The 12891-nt window shown below is 39.5% G+C and overlaps 1 non-coding gene across 1 annotated transcript; it reads right to left on the reverse strand.

Moving 5' to 3' along the window:
- Positions 1-11856: 11856 nt before the first annotated feature.
- On the reverse strand, positions 11857-12020 carry LOC122797369. The gene has a single exon (XR_006364091.1). It is a non-coding gene; the product is annotated as a U1 spliceosomal RNA (small nuclear RNA).
- Between the last annotated feature and the right edge of the window lie 871 nt (positions 12021-12891).

Genomic DNA, 12891 nt, shown 5'->3' on the forward strand with positions numbered 1-12891 from the left:
CACATCCATTCAGCACTTCTCATCTGTATTTGTTTGCTCTGTAAGTAAGACTTGGATCATAGTATCTCTCTTAGAGATAGATAGGAAAATAGTAAGATCAGTCTAGATGTTTTCTGTATTTATCTGAGACTGTCCTGCAGTGTTATTTTAAAGTATTTCCTGTGATTCTGAACTCTGTTGTCACTGTGTTGAGTTAATGAGTATGGTCTTCTGCTTTTATTATTTATTATTAAATATATTTAGACCTTTTAATTGTGGCTGGTTTTGTTTAGAGATATTTAAGCTCTTAGTGTACTTGCATATGTATTTGGTAACACTGTACCGGCCACTCTTAAATAGCCTTCAAGTCTTGGACACACTTACCATTTGGATAATAGTAACATTGCAAAGTACAATTGGTCACCCTTTGTAAGGATCTTATGGTAGCTGATAATGGTTGGTGGCAGGTGGTACTACCTTATAGTCTGGGCAGAAGGAGGCATAACTAGTGAACCTGTGCCAGCCTTCCCCAGGAGTGTGTGTGTGTTTGTATATAAATCAAATCTCAAAGAGTGTGTGTGTGTGTGTGTGTGTGTGTGTGTGTGTGTGTGTGTGTGTGTGTGTGTGTGTGCGTGTGTGTGTGTGTGTGTATGTCAGCTACTTGGCAGAGACATGTAGCACTGATTTGAGAGAGAGGTTGCTGGAGGTTTTGGCTTGACCACTCGGCTGAGATCTTAACCCTATAGCTGTGCCAGTGGAGAGTCTTATTGGGGATCTGGAGAAAGAGGGAGAAACCAGCCTCAGACTGACTGTGATCTCTGTGCGCTCTTAAGGGAAATTCTACTTTACTGTGTGTGTACTTGTCATCCTCCCACTGTGCACGTCCCTCACTGGTGTTAGTGGCGAGGATTGAGGATCCTTTATTACTGGGCCAGAGCAGGGGCATTACATAATTGGTGGCAGTGGTGGGATATGCACATCAAATATTAATTGGTTGATAGTGGTGAGTTAGCCACATCACATATTCATTGGCTTGTAGTGGTGTGGATATTGAATTCCTAGAGCTTGTGTAAAGTCATCACTGAAGGTATTTTTGTACTCTAAATCCACCACACAGTGAATATTCAGAGTTCATACCACAATTATTTTATTTCTTTTGTTAGCTTACTCAGTGAGAGCAGGCAAGCATGTAAGCAGAGAAGTATGGCAAGCTGACAAGGACCCAGTTGGCCGAGATGTGCCAGAATAAAGGACTGGTGCATGAAAACCTAACTAAAGCAGACATGATTGCAGCTTTAGTCACAGCTGCATCAGAAAATAGCAACCAAGAGGATGATGAGACTGGCTGTGGGATGTACAACTCTCAGAAAATGGACATCCCAACCTTTCCACAGAGGACTTGGAGACTTGAGCTAGAGGCCAAGCATTTGGAAATAGAGGCAGCAAAGAGACGGAGGCGTCTAGAGGCCGAGGAGAATGAGAAACTGCTACACCTGTACGCTGAGGAGAAGAAGAGGCAGAGGCAACATGAAAAGGAGATGCTGACACTTTGCTAGAGTCATGGAGGTAATGGGGAAGGGAGTAACTGAACCCCAGATGCAACAAATGGCAGTAAATTTCTTCGACAATTTACAGAGGGGGATAATTTTGATAGTTTCATTCATATGTTTGAGAGGGAATATAAGCAGTATGATGCTGACCAAGGGCTCTGGGTACAGTTCCTGACTCCCTTACTCTATGGTAAAGTTGTAACCGTTCTGTTCAAACTGTCGGATAATGACTGTCTAAATTATAATGTTGTAAAGAATTGCTTGCTAGAATTTTTTAAACTAACACCTGGAGCTTACAGGAAAAAGTTTTGTGAGCATAGATGCAAGGCAGATGAAAATGTTGTGAATATGTTGCTGAACTAAGCACTTATTTTCATAGATGTGTGAGTGGATGTCAGGTCACCACTTCTGAAGGGCTGGCAGACCTTTTGGTGAGGGAACAAGCCCTTAGTATTTTGCCCGAGGACATGAAAATCTCATTAGCTGATAGACAATGCCCTACTGCAGATGAGTTGAGGAAGAAGGGAGACCTATACCTAGCAAGCAGGGCATCGTTACACAGGAAAGGGACACCCAGTGCTGCTCATGGGTCAAGGGAACCCATGGTGGGCAGCCCAGACTGCCCAAACAGAATCTGTCAGTAGCAGGGGAAGCCACTGGTCCAGGTAGATGTCCAGGACCTAGGGTTAAATGTTTGAAATGCAACCATTGTGGCCATGTAGCATATAGATGTCCATGGAGGGAAGGTGGGAAACAAAAGGTGGGACAGCCAGTAAATGGGAATGACAAAATGCCAACAGTAGGTTGTTTTGAGACAACAAGGGTACCAAACTACCATCCTGAAGATGTCCCGATAGGGAATGATTTTGGTAATGCAGTACCGTATGTGCATGCAGTTAGGCTTGGAGACAAGCATGTGGGTCTGGTAGCCTTGGGGAGACCCAGACACACTGCACACTTGCAGCCAGGACTGGTGAGGTGGTTACTTCAGGGAGGGAGCTACCCTATAGCAGTGAGTGGCTCTGTCCTCCAATGAGGCAGAAAAGGTGGCAAATGCTTTGTTAGAGATTTGCAGCAGGGTAGGTTTCCCAAAAGAAATACTGACTGACAAAAGGTGCCAATTTCATGTCAGACCTGCTGGCTTGTCTGTGGAAGTACTCTGGAATACAGCACCTAGACAACCCCCTACCATTCCCAGACTAATGGTCTGGATGAGAGGCTAAACTCTACACTCAAGTCCATGCTACAGGCATTTGCAGACCAGTGTAAGAGGGATTGGGACAAATATTTGCCCCATCTGTTTGCTTACAGAGGTTCCCCTGAAATCCACAGGTTTTTCACCCTTTGAGTTATTGTATGGGCATAGGTTGAGGGGACCTCTAGATTTAATTTGAGGTGAGTGGGAGGGCAAGTGTGAATTTCACAAGGAGTCTGTTGTGACATGTGTCCTAAACCTCAGGACATGGATCAGGGAAATCATGGGCTTGGCCCAGGAGAACATGGCAGAAGCCCAACAGCAGAAAAAAGTCTGGTATGACAGGAATGCTGGAGCCAGAGAGTATGACATAGGACAACAGGTAATGGTTCTCATTCCTGTCAGACACAACAAACTGCAACAGCTTGGGAGGGACCCTACAGGATGGTAAGGAAGGTGAGTACATGGTGGAACTGCTATCAGGGGCACAAATTGTACCATGTTAACATGATGAAACCTTACCATGATAGGGAGGCGCTTCTGCTGAGTATTTGTAGAGGCGCTTCTGCTGAGTATTTGTAGTGGATTGCCAGAGGAGTCTGAGGGAGATCTGGTGACTGATCTTCTCAGTGAGGCTCGGACTGACACCTCAGTGGAAGGGTTAGCAGTGTCCCAGCAGCATCTCCTACCCAGGTGTGAGAAAAATGAGCAGTGTTACAGGAGTTTGAGGACATGTTCACCTGGTGCAGCATCATGTGGATACAGGATCCCAAAGGCCTATTAGGCAGGCCCCTTATTGGGTACCTGAGACAGTCAAACAGACTCTGAGGTAGAAGATACAGGAAATGTTAGAACTAGGGGTAATTCAGGACTCTAGCAGTCCCCTGGGCATTCCCAGTGGTGCTGGCACTGAAGAAGGATGGCAGCACCAGGTTCTGTGTGAACTACAGGAGATTAAATAGTCACGCAAATTCAGATGCTTACCCCATGCCTAGGACACATGAATCCCTAGAGCAGCTGGGTCGTGCTAAGTATCTTACCCCATTGATCTTACTAAGGGTTACTGGCAACTGCCCTCGACTCCCAGTGCTAGAGACAGGTCAGCCTTTGTGATTCTTTTTGGCTTGTATGAGTTCACAAAGATGCCCTTTGGGATGAAAAATGCCCCAACGACTTTCCAGAGGCTGGTAGATTGTTGGCAGGAGCAGGAGTTTTGTCCTCGTTTACTAGATGAGTATTGCCATCTACAGCCATTCCTGGCAAGAGCATCTTCGTCATGTCAGGGAGGTGCTGGGCAAACTACAGAGGGCAGGGTAGTCGATTAAGCCCAGCAAAAGTAAGATGGGTATGGCAGAGGTCTCCTACTTAAGACATGGAGTAGGGAGTGGTAAGATCAGGCCAGAATCTGCCAAAGTGGAAGCCATTCAGGCATGGCCTGAACCTGTTACCAAAAAGCAGGTGAGGGTATTTTTAGGGACAGCAGGGTACTTACAGAAAGTTTGTCCCTAATTATAGTACCATAGCTGCTCCCCTCATAGACCTGACAAGAAAAAAAAAGGTCAGATAAGGTAGTGTGGACCCATCAGGTGAGTAGGAATTCCAGAAGCTTAAAGAAGATTTGGGAGGACCCCCTGTGTTAGCTAGTCCAGAAACTCAATAAGACTCACCACTGGCACAGCTATAGGGTTAAGATCACAGCCAAGAGGTCAAACCAAAACCTCCAGCACCCTCTCTGTCCAACCAGGGCTTCGTATCCCTGCCCAAGTAGCCCACACACACACACACACACACACACACACACACACACACACAGATTTGATTTATATACAAACACACAGACACTCCTGGGGAAGGCTGGTACAGGTTCACTAGCTATGCCTCTTTATGTTCGGACAATATGGTAATAAAACAGCTGATTTGGCATACTGGTATGTTGCTCTGACTGCAGTGCACAGGGTCCTGGATTCAAGACTTGGCAGTGAAATGCATATTGGTAACACAACATTTTGGCTCCAGGGCCATTAGCATAGTACTCATACGATCATAGATTAGTACTAGGCTAACTGCCCTTGCGAGCCATTTTAAGCCTAGCCAATTATCCTTTGTGAGACTCTAACCCTGCACCTTGTGTTTGTAAGACAAACACCTTCACCATTAGGCCACCCTCCTAACCCTCACCTATGAACCTTTATCATTTCAACAGCCTTGCTTGATAGGGGTACAAGGAACTAATCTCCGGCAACAGGATGACTGGGTATGTTCTTGGGATAGGCTTGTGTTGGCTCCAGGGCCATTAGCCTAGTGCTCACCTATAAACCTATACCACCTGCCACCAACCACTGATCAGCTACCATAAGGCCCTTACAAAGGGTGACCAATTCTACTGTGCAATGTTACTATTATCCAAATGGTAAGTGTGTCCAAGACTTGAAGGCTATTTAGGAGTGGCCGGTACAGTGTTACCAAATACATATGCAAGTACTCTAAGAGCTTAAATATCTCTAAACAAAATCAGCCACAATTAAAAGGTCTAAATATATTTAATAATAATTAATAAAAGTACAAGACAACACTCATTAACTCAACATAATGACAACAGAATTCAAAATCACAGGAAATACTTTAAAACAACATTGCAGGACAGTCTCACATAAATACAGAAAACATCTAGCCTGATCTTACTATTTTCCTATCTCTAAGAGAGCTATGATCCAAGTCTTACTTACAGAGCAAACAAATGCAGATGAGAAGTGCTGAATGGATGTATACAGGTCCAAGACAAGATATAAAATGCACAGACTCTCTCTTTGAGATGGTTCTTAAATTAATAATACACATTTCTGCTGGGTCATCTCAGATTATTACATCATTCTTGTCACCTATGCCTTAGTATCCAGGCCAACAGAAGCCTAAACGTTAGCACCTCAGTATCAAGAATATTTATCTCTTAGAAGCTGACACTTATCTCTCAGAAGCTTGTCTGGAACTGGAAATCATAAAACTGTTAAATACCGTTACCCTTGAAATCTATAATTATCGCTGTCTCAAGACAATAGATGGAATGTCCAGCTGCAGACATTGGTTTTCTAAATGAGCACACTCAAAGCTTTTTACTTATTTTCTTGAGTTTGCAAGTTAACTCTGTATGTCCCAACTTCTACTATGAAAACATACATTTGCACAAGCATATAGTCCATACACATTTCTGCTCTTCTCCAGCAGAGTGCACTGTGGTTACATTTTGAACCTCAGCACATAACATAGCTTAACACACACACACACAACATATAGTTCTCTTACATCTGTAAGAAAAGCCTGTGGATCATATTAATATCTACAAATGACATACTATTTACAAAATTCTAGCCAGCTGGGCTGGCAGCCTTCACAGAAAAGGATAAAAAAAAATAATGGCACATTTGAAGTGCTAAGGGCCTGTTGGCAAGGAAGGAGCGAGGATTACACTGACAAGTATTTATACTCTACCTAAAACTGCTATAATGGAGCTTATGAAAATTCTGAGAGAAATAATCAGTTTCCAGCAAGGAATATTACCTATAGGTGGGGACTGGAATTTTATTTGCAACAGTGAAGATGTGTATTGGGGCCCATAACAGAAAGTATAACAAAAGAAGGCAGATTTTGAAGAAATTCTGAAAATATTAAGCATGAAAGATGTGAATTCAGTAACTGGAATTCAAAAATATAAAAACTGGGCTATGCTGGACAGAATTTAAAATTTCACAGGAACATGTGCATTCAATTAAAGGTCTTCATATGGAAGCAATAAATATTTCAGATCATGCACCAATAAAAACTGAAATAAAAATGAGAAACTGGCGCTCCCCCAATCTGCTGAAAAGACAGGAATTTAAGGAATGGGTCTTGGGAGATTACTCGGGAGGTATTCGAGAGTATAGAAATTACTTCTATAATATAGCTAAGTAATGGGATAAAATTAAGGTGAAGTTTAAAAATTGGGTGGAAATAAAAGAAAGGGAGCTACAACTAACAAGAATTATTTACAGGGACTGACCAATGTTAAAGTATTGCAGAACAGAGGGAATCTCAAAAAACAAGAAGAGGATCAATAGCATAATGCTACGCATAAAATAAGGGATTACCCCGATAATATACAATAGTTTAGAAAGACTGCCGTTAGGCCATTGTTTTTTTGATAACCCTAGAGCACAACCAACTTTTAGCATAACGACTCAGGCAACAGAAAGTAGAAAGGGATATCTCCTATAACAAGGATGGTAAAGAAGAGAACCTGTAGAAGTATTAGAAATATTTCAGAAACTCTGAATAAAGCAGAGAAAAAAGCAGACAAATATAGAAATCAAGAAAATATACAAATGGAAATGTTTTGAGAAGAACTAAAAAGGTTAGAGGTAGATGAGGCTCAATTACTAACTGTTAGCATAGGAAGAGATTAGATAAAATTGTGATGTATAACCAATCTACAGGAAATTCCCCTGGAATATATAGTATTCTTGTGGAAGTTTGGAAGCTAGGAGGAAAAAATTGATAAAGATCTGGAAATTTTTATTTAACAGTATTTTAAAAGGAGAAGTTCTAACCTCTTGGAAGAAAGCAGTGGTAGCTGTAATACCTAGAGTGTAAATATCAATCAGATCCAGCTTCATACAGGCCCATTGCAATACTAAAACAATAATTATAAAGTGTTCATGTCTATAATGACTTAAAGAATGGCAAAACTAATAGATGTGATCAATGTGGCTTTGTGGAGGGGAGGCAAACAATTGACATTAACAGAACACTGATGATCCACAGGGAAGCAGAATGTAAGAAAATACCATTGTTGTTGGCGGGTCTTGATGCAGAGAAAACATTTGACAGAGTAAGCTAGGACTTCATGAGTAGGGCAATGGAAGCATTTGCATCTCCTGAAAAATTATAAGGTTGATTAGAAGGATATACGATGTTATCGGGGTGAAAATTAAAGAGGGTGGGGACCTCTCTGATAATTTCTGCTTGTGCAGAGGAACCAGACAGAGGTGTCCTCTTTCCCCTTTATTATTTGCATTATATTTAGCGCCATTGGCAAAGAAAATAAGGGACTTAGAAATTCAAGGATATAATTGGTATGGTAGTCAGGAAAAGCTGGCTTTATTTGCAAATGATATTTTATACCTGGCAAAAAAAACAGAAAGAGAGATTACAGTGTTGTGGAACATTTGGACAGGGTTTCAGATATTTTCTGGATGCAAAATTAACGAAGCTAAAACAAAAGGCAATAGTGGTAAATTATGCATCCAGAAACAAATGGTTCAAGAATATCCATATTCATGGGGACATGATAAAATAAAGTATTTAGGAATATGGATTAAACGTGATTCTAATGTGGCAGCTGAGGCTACATGGGAAGAGACTACACAAAAGAGAATACAAAAACTGAGAAAATGGAAGTTTCGTTATATGGATATGGATAACAAGATACAAGCAGTTAAAATGTTTATAGTCTCTTTAGTTTTATACACAGGTAAGGCATATTTTTTATCAACCAGAGAGGTTGTGTATAGCAATTAATAAAGAACTGAAGGACTTTATCTGGGAGGGAAGACTGCAAGAGTCAATTGATATAAGCTAATTCTTCCAGTAGAACAGGGTGGATTGGGTTTACCCAATTTGAAGGGGTATTTCAGAGCTAAACAGTTAAGATGCCTATACATAGCACAAGCAGAAAATGGAAAGGGATGATGAAAAAACAGGGGGAAGCTCAAGGAAGGAGGAGAGACTGGGATTTTGGATGCAGGCCTTTAAGGCGAGTAACAAAAATGATACAGAATATTACATCTACAAAGTAGAAGAAAGTATCCTAATAACTAAGCCAACAGGAATGGAGAAGGGAGATTCTGCTGAAAGGGATGACTGCCATTAGGGATATAGAAAATAGGCAAGAGGGTTCTGGAATTTATTGGAGAAAACTTGCTAAAGAACTAAGGTATTGGGAGCAAACAACTATAGAGGGAAAGATTATAGTTTGGGAATAAGCTAAGAATTTATTTGGACTGCAGGTTAGAGATTGCCTTCCCTATCAAGGATTGATATCAGAGTATAGGCAAACAGAAAGAAATAGGGAGTCCTAAGCAAAGGGGCAGCACTGGTAGAGATTTTAGTAGAATCTAGACTAGAAGGTGCCTTTAAAAAGGAGTATTTTGTAGATCATGTAAAATATTGCATGATAACTATAATAATCAAAGAAGATGAGAAAGGATTGTGAAGAGAGACTGGATAAGCAATTCACATATAAACAACAGGAAGAAAGATATACACATGTCTCTCACATATGTAACAAAATCCAGAATATTTAGGAGTTTTGCTTGCAAATGTTTACATAGATATTTTTTATACCCCAAGTAGACTCCAGAGAATTTTTCTTCAGGCAGACAGAAAACGTTGGAGGTGTGATGGGAAGAAAGATGATTGAGGACACATTTTCTGTGAGAGCTGCGAGTTGGCAGTCTATAAGTATTACCTGCTGGATGCACTGTTGGAGATGCTGGGTGGGCAGATTTGTGTGACGAGGGAGAATATTTTTTTGAGCTATGATACAGAATCGGAATTGCCTAGACATGGTAAGGCCTTGTTTTGTCCAATTATGATGGTTGCCAAAAAAGCAATTACTAGAAAATGGAAATCAAAATCTAAACCAACTATACTAGAAATAGTGAGTATAGTAACAGAAATAAAACAACTGGAACTGAGATCTTTAGAAAAGGGTAGGAGCAAACTACACAGGAAATAATGGGAAATGTGGGAACAATACATACAGGGAGGAATGGGGTTTAAAATAAGACAGGACTTAAATGATGTATGTAATGTTTGTTGGGTAGATAAGTGATGTATAATGTTTGCAACTGATGTGTGTGAGTATGGTTTGTTATGTAAAATGCTTGCAACTAGGAGTGTGGATTGTTTTCATTTATATAAAGGTATGCTTGCCTATGTCTTAACTGATAATTTAATAAAGAGGTTTCTTGTTTAAAAAAGAGAAGGGAAGGAAATGTATAATTTGTGTAATATTGCTTAGATTATATGATATATAGCAATATACATGAAGTTTAATGCTTGTAAATGTAAACTTGTTAATACAGTTTGTTTGCTTTTATATAAATATAAAATTTGCCTATGTGACAAGTGATAATTCAATAAATGTATTTGTAAAACACAGTATGGAAACAAACAGCACGGTTTATAAACTGTATCAGTACATTACTGATATAGAAGTTCTAAGAAAACTTCTCCTTGTGGGTATTAAAACAGCAAAATTGTACCATGAAAGTCACTGAGAACTGTAATTGTCACTAATCTGCTAAAACTTCCTCAGGACATGGGAGACAAAATGCACTCAGTCTCATAGAACTGGTTATGTAGCCCCTTTTTTGTAAAAATCCACCAGCGAGGTTAATTCATTCTGAGAGAAAAAGAGCATAGTCAAAAGTGCACTGTGGAAAATAAACTTGTATTTCTTCAAACAATACTTGCTCATGACCTAGAAGTTATGCAAGAAGATTGATTTTTTTTCTTAAATTGCACTAACAGTATCATTTTTCCATATTTTTCAGTCTATTTTTTCTATTTTTTTTATTGTTAAGGACTTCTGATTCTTGAATCATTTTTCTCAATATTGTAAAAGCTCTTATTTTGTGTTTTTCTTTGATTCAGATTAAGTATTCATTCAGTTTTTATTTAGCTTTGTGATTATGCATTCTTCAGTGCCTGAACTGCCCTATATAGTATGCAGTTTTAGCCCTTTCAGAATAAAACTGCATAGTGTTTAGTTTGATTAGATTATATTAGTACTAGGCTAACTGCTCTTTTGGGCCACTTGAAGCCTAGCAAGTTACCCCATGTGAGAATCAAACCCTGCACCTAGTGTCTTTAAGGTAAGCACATTAACTATTATGTCATCCTCCCACCCAGTCTTGAACAGACTGCAATACTTAAATCTGTTATGCATTTCTCTTTATGACACTTTGGTCCTAGTGAGCTTTGAACTGTCAACATCAAAACACAGAAGTGCTTCCAACCGTACTGTGCAGTTCATGTTACAGCTTTCCTTGAGAAACATTTTCTCTTTTGTGTTTCAAAGCTATCCGAGTACAGGTGTGTGCGTGTGTGTGTGTGTGTGTGTGTGTGCGCGCGCGCGCACACATTTCCAACACTTATGTTAGGATACTACGTTTTTTCACCCTGTAAGAAACCATCCTTGCTTAATACACTTGCTTCTGTTAAAACAATTTGTAGTACTGTGTTGAAATTTTGATAATTTGCTGTTTTATTAGGATATGCAACAACAGTAACAGTTGTTTTTGACATACTATGATGTACCTCTTTAAAAGCTATCTTATGAAGTCTTGGCCTCTAACTTAGTTTACTTGTTATGAATTTTCCATGAAAAAGGGAGTTATTTTTTAGGTGGGTGCTTTCTAACCTGAGCCACAAAATTAAGGGTGTATACACAACTTATATGGTAAATACTTATGGACAACTCAATGTAGTCAATCAACCAGCATGTATTTGAGAAAGGACAGGAAACTACAGTAACCAAATTAAACTGACATCACAGGAAGAATATAAAAATGAAACAAGACTTCTACTGGAGGTCACTGAACCTTAGACTACAGAGTTGTGAGGCAGAGATTACCAGTAAGTCACTATGCTTCTTTATGGAAAATGCCAGTTATAAAAAAAAAAAAAAACAATAAAATAAGACTTCATATGGAAAGCACGCGGAGGCTAGGCAAAATGCTCATTTGATACTTACCAGAGCACTTGTCTTGAGTACTAAACAGAGTTTGTAAAGTTAATTATTTTTCCTTTTTTTTTTCACCACTGAATGGCACTGAAAACCTTTTTAATGCAACTAGTCTGAGCATTGAACAGCTTCTGTAATTTTTATTTTTTTTTTATTTTTCCTTTTTTTCATCTGAAGTAATGTTCTCTTTTTACATCACCACTAAATAATGACACTGATAAACTTGTTTTTTAGTCTTCATCACGGAAAAATGAAAGATCTTCTCTTGTGAAATGAAATCTTAATTAACAGCAGGAACAGAAAACATGTTTAATTACATGATTAGAAGTCTTTTTTAACCAGTTAATCAGGGGACAGCGCGAACGCAGTCCCCCACTACCATAAATTATGCAGTTGAGTTTCCCGCATTTGGGGAAATCACAGGGGTCAACCCCTCCGAAGTGCAATGGAGAAGCCTCGCCCTGGGAGAACCACCTTCGTGATCGTGGTCTCTCCCCTGCCAGGTAAGTATGAGTTGATCATTTATATCATGACATATCTACATATGTACCTTACTTTACAAACATGGTGCTACTTCTAATTTCTTCATTTTTTTCATAAATATTATATGATCACATCACACATTTACACATTTATATGGCAACAAGCACAGTTCAGAAGTCTAGTACTATCCAGTAAATAAACTCTGGTTCACTACCATTTCCCATGGAGCAGTTCTTTCTTAAAATCTACATTTCTTGACGTCACATTCTAACAGACACATAAGCCTACAGTAGCAAGGAAAGACAGTGAGAGAGAGAGAGAGAGAGAGAGAGAGAGAGAGACACAGAGACAGAGACAGAGAGAGAGAGAGAGAGAGTGAGTGTGTTACCAGCAGGAGACATTGTGCACATAGGCTGTGATGCCTGTCAGCTTGCCTATCAGGTTTTCAGTAAGAATTATTTGCACACCACATTTCAGTCCCCAGCCCTTTTGTTTGCTTTTCAGGGAAGTGTTTTCATGGAAGGAGATCCACTGGACAAAGAAAGGTCTAACAGCAAGATGATACAATTAATTAGCCACATGTTCTGCTTACAAATGAACTGCTTTATACGAACCACAAAGCCATTTATACACACACACACTGACTACACCCTGGCTTTTTGTCAAGATATAGTTCTTTTTTCCTAACAAGATCTGTGTTTTTATGGCAAAACAGCCACAGTTACATTCACTAAAAACTACTACAAATTAGACAGAAACTTCTAATTTCTCAGAAAAATATATATATTAATCCAGTTCCTTTTTTTCCTCTCAACTTTCACTGTGAATACTGCCAGTATGACTATATGCTTCATATTTAAATCAATATTTAAAATGTGACTCTGATCTGAGGCATTTAC

This window comes from Protopterus annectens, chromosome 3.part0 (genome assembly GCF_019279795.1).
Source record: "Protopterus annectens isolate FY-2018-M chromosome 3.part0, PAN1.0, whole genome shotgun sequence".
Lineage (NCBI taxonomy): Eukaryota > Metazoa > Chordata > Ceratodontiformes > Protopteridae > Protopterus > Protopterus annectens.